General features: G+C 36.6%; 1 pseudogene; it reads right to left on the bottom strand.

Annotated features, from left to right (window-relative positions):
- Positions 1-1,151: 1,151 nt before the first annotated feature.
- Positions 1,152-8,565, bottom strand: part of LOC102475066 (putative E3 ubiquitin-protein ligase makorin-2) — a 139,158-nt pseudogene continuing 131,744 nt past the window's right edge.

An 8,565-nucleotide genomic window follows, 5' to 3' on the forward strand; every position in this document is an offset into this window, starting at 1 on the left:
TTTTACATCAAAATCTTTGGTCTATTTTGATTTGATTTTGTTATTGGTGAGAGAGGTGGGTCCAGTTTCACTTTTCTGCAGGGTAGATATCTAGTTCTTCTAGCACCGTTTGCTGAAAAGAATCATTTCTCCACTGCATCGTCTTGTATCCTTTGTCAAATATCAGTTGACTGTATGATTTAGGGTTTATTTCTGGATCCTCTGTTCTATTACATCAGTCTTTGTGTTTGTTTTTTTTGTGCCAGTATCATGCCATTTTCCCCACAAGATATTTTTTTCATTTATGTGTGTCTTCTTTTGTTTCTTCTTTTGTTTGTTTAATTGTTGTACATCTCCATAGCACACAATATAGTTTTACAAAAACATACATTATGTTACCATCAAATCAAGGATATCACCACATACACCTTGTCCATTGAAAAGCTTTATATTCTTATGTCTGTCAAATTTTTCCTATCTAAGCCCTTCCAACCACCTTCTGCGGTCCACTCACTTCCTCTATAGTGTCTAGTATTCACATTTGTCTTCCCTAACATTGTATCTGTAGGAATTTCAATTTCCATCATGTAATACAGACATAATTGAAATATATACTGAATAGGGACATACACACAGTATTTGTCTTTCATGGTTTGAATTCCTTCACTTTGCATTATATCTATGCTCAACCACTTAATATAAAATTACAGGATCTTATTTTTTTCATATGGTTGAGTAATATTCTGTAGTGTATAGGTGGCACGTTTTTTAAATTCAGCTGGCATGTTGTTTTGATTATTACAGCTCTGGAACATATTTTGGGGTCAGGAAGTGAGATTCCTCCTAATTTATACTTTTTGGACAGTATTGCCTTGATATTACAGGGCCTGTTATGATTCTATTATAGTTACACAGAGACCTGTATTCCTCCTCTCTGAAAGTAGTATTAAAAAAACAGGAATATTGAGAGTCCAGAAAGGCTTTCTTAGATTTTAAGTGTAGAAAAGTAATGCAATAATACTGAGCTCATGATGATCACTTGGTAAAGAATATTATGGGAATTACAGAGGGCATCTACTGAAATTTTTATTCAATATATTTATATCAAAGGAATATTTCTTCGTCAAATGAATGCCTACATATTTATAGCAAATGGATGCTTCTTCAACAAATTAACACTTGAACATCCTAAAGAAGAGCCACACTGAATTAAAGAAACTCAAGGAGTCTTCAGAACTGGACTGCTTTTGAGGTTTCTCGAGCTCTGCCAGCCGCCGGTCAGGACAAGCGTGGAGGTAAAGGCATTTGCTTCGGAACGGGCAGGTCCGCTTGCCTTGTTCAAAGTATTTACACGCTTTTTTCTTCATCCTCTGAAAGCTTCAATCAACTCATTCTTTTTATACTGATCTTCTACCCAATACACACTTGGAATGACGAACTCTGATACCACACGGCATTCTGGACAAGACTTGATGATGGGGTTTTCAAACTGCTCGGCGCACCTCCACTGCCAGATGCAGGACAGGCAGTAGGTGTGGATGCAGTTGGAGAGGAGCCCAAACCGATGCTACGAGGTCGACGCCTTCTTGAGGATCACTTCCATGCAGACACTGCATGCTTTGTCCTGACCCGCCTGGAAGGCAAAGGCCTTCTCCATCTCGTGTTTCAACGTCGACATACAGATCTTTTAGTGAGCTTTCCTCTGCTCTGGGTGGGAGGAGTGCAGGACTCGCAGCCTGCATATCTCACAAGTCCCTGTGCAGATAGGCACAGGCCTCCCCAAAGCCGTACTCCCTGGAGGACGTGTAAGAGCACAGCTGCTGCTTCCTGGCAGGCCTCCAGCTCATCCAGGCCAGTCCTGATGTCACCCAGGTAGGAGTATGGCTTACCCTCCCGGCCGGTCTGGGGGTTGTGGCAGCCGCTAGGGTTACTCATCATGCTCAAGCAGGTCTTTGCTTCAGCCAGGCTAGAGAGAATTTGGTCTCTAAACACCAGTGTTCTCTTCTCGCGCTTCCCAGGGTCGTTAGAGTGAGCCTTCCTGGAGGGCACCGTGAGGTCTAGAGGAGGGTGAGGGCTGTGGAAGCCCAGGGAGGGTCCGCCGCTCAAGGAACAGCCCGCCACAGCAGAGAGTCTCTTGTGATTGTATCTGCAACGTGTCCTATAGGGCAATAGCCTTTCTGGTAGTACTTGCAGTTGGTGGACGGCTTGCTGTTGGACAGGTCACGTGAGAAGAGGCAATGGCTGCCTTCCTGGCACACCCCATGCATGAAGTACCTCAGCACCAATTGGCTGGTCCTCCTGTCCTGCCGACGAGCATGTTCCAGCCACCGCCTTCGTCTCTTCACCTCATCCTCATTCCCAATCACACTTTTAATCCATTATTTGTGTATGGTCTTCAGAAAACTTTAGGACAAGAATATTATTAAAATGTATGCATGAATTCAAACATTTGTTTGCATGAATAATATTTAGTTTGTGGACTAAGAAGATTATCACAATATCAGAAATATTTATATCAGTATGAAAAGAGTCTCTATCAAAACCGCAAGAATTCTGCTAAAATTGAAGCAAGAACAAACATCAAATTTATAGTAAAGCTTGGGTGGAAGAATGTGGTTCTTGATGCTTTACGAAATGTTTAAGGAAATGCTTCAGAGAAATCAGCAGTTTACAGGAACAAGGCAAGGACATGGTGGTGGCACATGAGATAGTTTGTGGATTCTTACCCCAACACTTTCCCGTGCATTCAAGGCATGCATGTATGCTCATGAGCCGGATCAGTAAAGACTGGGTGTAGATGTAGCATTGGGACTCTGCTGAAGTTTCTGTCTCTCTCTGCATCTCTATCTCTCTTTCTCTGGATCTCATTTTTATAGAACAAATTCTTGGAAAAGGAAGAAAGCAATTTATAAATGGATAACTCACTTTTAAAAAGGGATGAGATGAACTCACAACCAACTGATTTTTGTCAAAGGGTACCAGGCAATCCAGTCGGAAAAGGAAAACTTCTTTAGCACATGGTGCTGGAAAAACTGGGTATCCATCCACCTGCAGAAAGATGAAACCGAATCCCCATCTTTCACCATTAAGAAAAATCAACTCAAAATAGATCAAAGATCTGAATCTAAGACCTCAAACTATAAAACAACTGGTGGAAAATGCTGGGAAAACTCTGGGAGACATTGGGGTAGACAGAGACTTCTTAAATCAGACTCCAAAGCACAGGCTACAATCTCGATAATAAACAAGTGGGACTATATTAGATTAAGAAGCTTCTGCACAGCAAAAGTGTTAATCATCGACCCTTGGAATGGGAGAATATTTTTGTAAACCATGCCTTGGATAAGAAACTGATAATCAGAATACACAGAAAACTCAAAATATGGGAAAATGAGCTGAACAGTAATCTCTCTAAGGAAGACAAACAAACAGCCAAAAAACATATGAAGAAATGCTTAACATCCCTCATCATAAAGGAGATGCTTTTTAAAATCACAATGAGATACCACTTAACCCCGTCAGAATGGCAAAGATTAAAAATACAAAAAATGATAAATTTTGGCAGGGTTTTGGTGAGAGAGGAACTCTCCTACACTGTTGGTGGAAATATAAATTCATCCAGCCATTGTGGAAAACAATATGGAGGTTCCTCAAAGATCTACAAATGTAACTACCATTTGATCCAGCAATTTCACTTCTGAGTATCTACCTAAAGGACAGGAGAATGCTCAGCTAGAAAAACGCTTGCACATCAACATTGATTGTGGCATTATTCACAGTTGCTAAGACGTGGAACCAACCCAAATTTCCACAAACAGATGAATCGACTGAAAAAGTGTGGCACATGTACACTATGGAATACTATTAAGCCATAAAAAACAACAGGACCCTGGCATTTGATAGAAAGTGGATGATTATGAAAGATTTACTGCTGAGTGAAACAAATAAAGCTATGAAAGAAAGATACTGTATGTATCCACTTAATATAAACCAACTATCCACACTCTATGGTAGAGATTGAAATATTGGAGGAAATTAAAGTAATGAAAATAGTTATCGATGCTGAAGACAGTGTGCAAGAGAGGGGAAGTGTGAAGAGTATAGAGAAAGATATCAGGAGAAAAAAATAAGGCAGTGTGTGTCCCATTAGTGGGACACAGAAGTGGTTTATTACCTATTAATAATAGCAGCTATAGTATTCTAAACTAAAGTGGCCGGAGAAGTATTTCATGTTGGGTAAATTCTTTTATCAAGATAAATGACGTACAGCAATTGAATGTTTCAAAAAATAAGAATAATAAAAAAATAAATAAAATAATAAAAAGTAAAATAAAATAAATAATATAATTTTAAACATTAAAAAGGATGAGATGATGTTGAAAACGATGCCCACAGCAGCAGACCATTTCACAATATTTAAATAAATATTTCACAATATTTCACAATATTTAAATAAAACAAAACCAAACCTGTTTGTTCCCCAGTTAGGGGATCAACAATTAATAGCAGAAACAATAGCCAACACCACAGGCATCTCAATGGGTGCAGTTCAGTCTCTCAGCTTACTCAACCCGACTAAACGTTTTAAGTGGGGCAAAGTTTCTGATCAACAGACACCAAGAATGTCATGGTCATAGCTGTGGGCTATAGCAGAGCTTTCAATAGCAATTTTAAACAAATTAGATCAAGATTCTGAAACATCTTTAAAAACAATTTTAACAGAAGTTGGCAATTGACTTTCTAGTATGATCCTGAAGAGAAAGTACAATCAAAGCATTGGTTTCTAAGTGGAAGAAGTGGTCCAGTTAAAGGAAAAGTAGACAGGTTAAGAGCAAAGTCATGGCAGCAGTTTTGGGGGAAGTTCAAGGCATTTTGCTTGTTGACTTTTTGGAGGGCCAAAGAACAGTAACATACACTAAACCATGCCTGCCAATGCTTCTACTCACTCCTTACATCAAACAAGGATTTTTGTGAGTCTTAGTGGGAAATCATTAGGCAATTGCCTTATAGTCCAGATTTGTGTTTTTGTGTGTGAAAATACAGTACCAGAATGAATTTTTAAATATACATTTCTCATTAAAACTTAAGTCTAGCAGTATTTTTGGTGAAGTTTTTCCCCACTCCTGTCTCATTACATACAGATTTGAATTAAGGTGCAAAAGTATAAGCAAAATTAGATGATAGATTTTAATGCTAGATAGATGAATAAGTACATATAAATAGATAAGTATCTGTCTGTTCCTTTGGAAATCTTCATATAACATGCCCCAAGAGAGTCCACTTTATTTTACACTCCAAAAGTAGGGAAATTTTAAAAGAAGAAAGCAGGTTCAAGCTAGTTGAACTTTGAAAATTGTTGTAAAACTTCCTTTGAGCCCTGAAAATACCGCTTTCCTTGATGTCTTAAGGAACGGTTTAATTAGCTACTTTTATTATATTTTTATTTAGTTTTATTTTGTGGCTGAAAAAAGAAAAGACCTAAGCATGCAAAGAACCAGAATTGAAGAGCTCTATATAAAATCTTCTAACGCCTCCATTGCTTTCTGAGAATTGCTTTAAGTGATATGTTGGCTCAGTTAACAAGCCTGTGCCACTTATGAAAAAGAAAGGAACCTCTCTCAATTAAACTTTGGAGTATTCGAAAAAGCTCTCAGATTGTTCCACCCCAAAGTAGTAAAAAGCCTCTGTCAAATTATCCATAAGAACAATGAAGAAAGCACTTAAGAAAAGAAATGGCTCCTCTTTCTCAGTCATCATGATTTATCATCATGCCTTTAACATTTTACAGTTTTTAAATAACAAAAAATACTAAGTTAAAGTGATAAAAGTACTTTTTCGTCTTTAAAGTTAATAATTCATTTTCCCTGGGAATAAAAATGTGATAAAATTAATATGAATGGTATTTCAATTTGATGACAATTTGGGGCAAGTCTTTAGGAAAACCATTTGTAAAGAATTCAAAGACTATGCATTTTTCCAGTACAGGTATATAATCACAACAGTGTCGGCAATGTACCCATTTGTCAAAACTAAACAAATTTTAAGAAACTAAAAAGTACTATCTATTGTTGCAACATCTTTGGGAAACTTAAAGATAGTGCTAACTATAACTTGAAGATAAATGGGAAATATTCTTACCAGTTTTGACATTTCTTTTTTTATAGTTTTCATAATTGAGGGTGTTATTTTCTTCCCCATGTGATTCTTTGTTCATTTCTAGTACATGATTATGCAATTGACTGAACTTTATTTATTATCCTATAGTTAATCATTATGTAATCAATTAGAATGTTTTAGATATAATTTATTTAATTTTATTATTTTTTAAGAGAAGTTTTTGCAATATGCCACGTGTACTCACCAGAGAGACAGAGACAGAAAGTGAGAAATTGCCCCCAGGGAGGATGGCCACTCTGCAATTCCTTCTCCTTCCTTTCTATCCTTGAGATTTTGGGCATGCATGCTTATGTGCCTGCCTTGAGTTTCAAGCTACTGGGTCTGGGGCTCAAACCACAGTCAATCATGTGAGAGTCTAGTGATGTAACCATGTAACTATTATACCATCTTCTGGTCCACAATTTTACTTATTATTATCATTTTATTTGACATAACAGAGAGAGAGAGAGAATGTGTAAAGAAGCTGCCAGGTCCAGGACTTGAAACACGGTCAGCCATATGGGAGTATAACTCACCATGCCACCTTCCGACCCTCAATTAAATATTTTGAAAGTCATCCTTCTATAGACTTAAAATGAGTAATTTTCAATAATAAAACAATAATTCACAAAGTAGAAATTAGAGTAAAATGTGGTATTAATAGTTAAAGTACCCTATTGTAATCTTAAATTTGTCAGTAAACTTAATTAAACCTTGATCTATAAAAAGGTTGTTTCTATTTTCCAATTAAAATTAGTAAAATGAACCAAAAAATGATTGATTTTCATTCTCCAAGTTGCACATGGCATGTCTTGACTGGCTACTATTCAGAGTTTTATAAATAACATATAGCAGCAAAATAACATGTATAGTTACCAAGCAATGCTGTATGTAATGGTTAAAATATCATTTTAAATGACAAATATGAGGATATATAATTGTCTATAGTATCACTCAAATTAATTAACATACAAAATTACAAATTTATAAGAAATATTGCAAACTATTAATACTAGTGGAGTGGTAGACATTTAAGAGCTCAGAGTAGGTCCTAGTGGATTGTATTTTACAAATAATAATAATGTAACTTAACAGTTACTCATTTTTTAAAAGGTTGACTTCTTAGACCAGAAGTATAAAATTATCAATGAAAGTGAACCTACATTATAGTTTCTACAGTGACAAAATACAGCATATCCAAGAAGAAATGTGCGAGATTAGATTTTACGCTCCATGTTTTGCGAGACTCCAAATAGTGGAAGTCACGTGTAATAAAATACTTTAATAAATGATTACAATTAGTAGTATAGATTCTGAGAAAACTCAGATTGATCCATTATATTCACAGTGGACATTTCTCTATCAAAGGAAGTTTACATGCAAAGGTAGAAATCTACCAAACAATACGGGAATGGAATATCTAAAGATAGTCTTCCTGATTGTGAAATGCACAATGCCACTGATTTTATGCCTGTGGTTTACGCAAGTATTATCTCCACTCATCAATTTCCTCCCTAAAGGCCTCAAATGCTCATTAAATCCTCTTGGTTAACAGGGTAGAAGGGGAACTTGGTAGGAAAAATGAACACTATATTTCTATTCACAATCATAGTTAAGGTTTTTTAAATGTCTAATCCTTTATACGGGCTAGAAGCTTCTAGAACCAGCAGCATTAGAGTTCATTAGGAACTTGTAAAGAGCAAATCCTGACGATTTCAGTGACAGCTGAATCAGAAATTCAGTGTTTGGGCTAGGCAACTATCTGTGGTTCAACAAATTCTCCAAACTGAGAAATGTGTTATGGTCTTAGAACCACTCATGCAAGTCATTATGGTGATGACTTCTGAGCAGACTTGCTGTCCATTTATTTATTTAGTTAATTAGTTAGTTAGTTTATTTCTAGGGGGTTTTGCCTTAGGGCACATGTGCTTTCTGGACAGAGAGAGATAATGAGAAGGAAAGTGAGAAATCATCTTCCGGAGAGATGGCCACATTGCAACCCTAGCTCCTACATTCTCTTCCCAGAATTCTGAGCATGCAAGCACATGTGTCCAGCATGCTTTTCAAGCCACCAGGTCCAGGACTTGAACAGTGGTCAGCCATGTGAGAGTTCAGTGATGTAACTGCAACAACATCTACTGGTCCCTGGCTATCTATTTTTTCAGTAGCTCCTGAATTGATGAGTCTATCATCTCTCTTTAGAAAGCAGGAACATTAGTCATACTAATTTTCATTTGTTCCTTTGCCAAAATTCATGGAAAATACCCATTCAATATTTTATTATATAAACCAGGGATCATGTTTTTCTTACATTAGAATATGTGTATGTATGCTTACTTTTCATTAGTTTGTTTTGCAGCATTAAATACATATTTAAATAAAATTACTTCTTGTTTTCTTTTTTTGCTATCAGATGGATTTTAGAAACAT

Source organism: Tupaia chinensis, unplaced genomic scaffold (genome assembly GCF_000334495.1).
Source record: "Tupaia chinensis unplaced genomic scaffold, TupChi_1.0 Scaffold143696_1, whole genome shotgun sequence".
Taxonomy (NCBI): domain Eukaryota; kingdom Metazoa; phylum Chordata; class Mammalia; order Scandentia; family Tupaiidae; genus Tupaia; species Tupaia belangeri.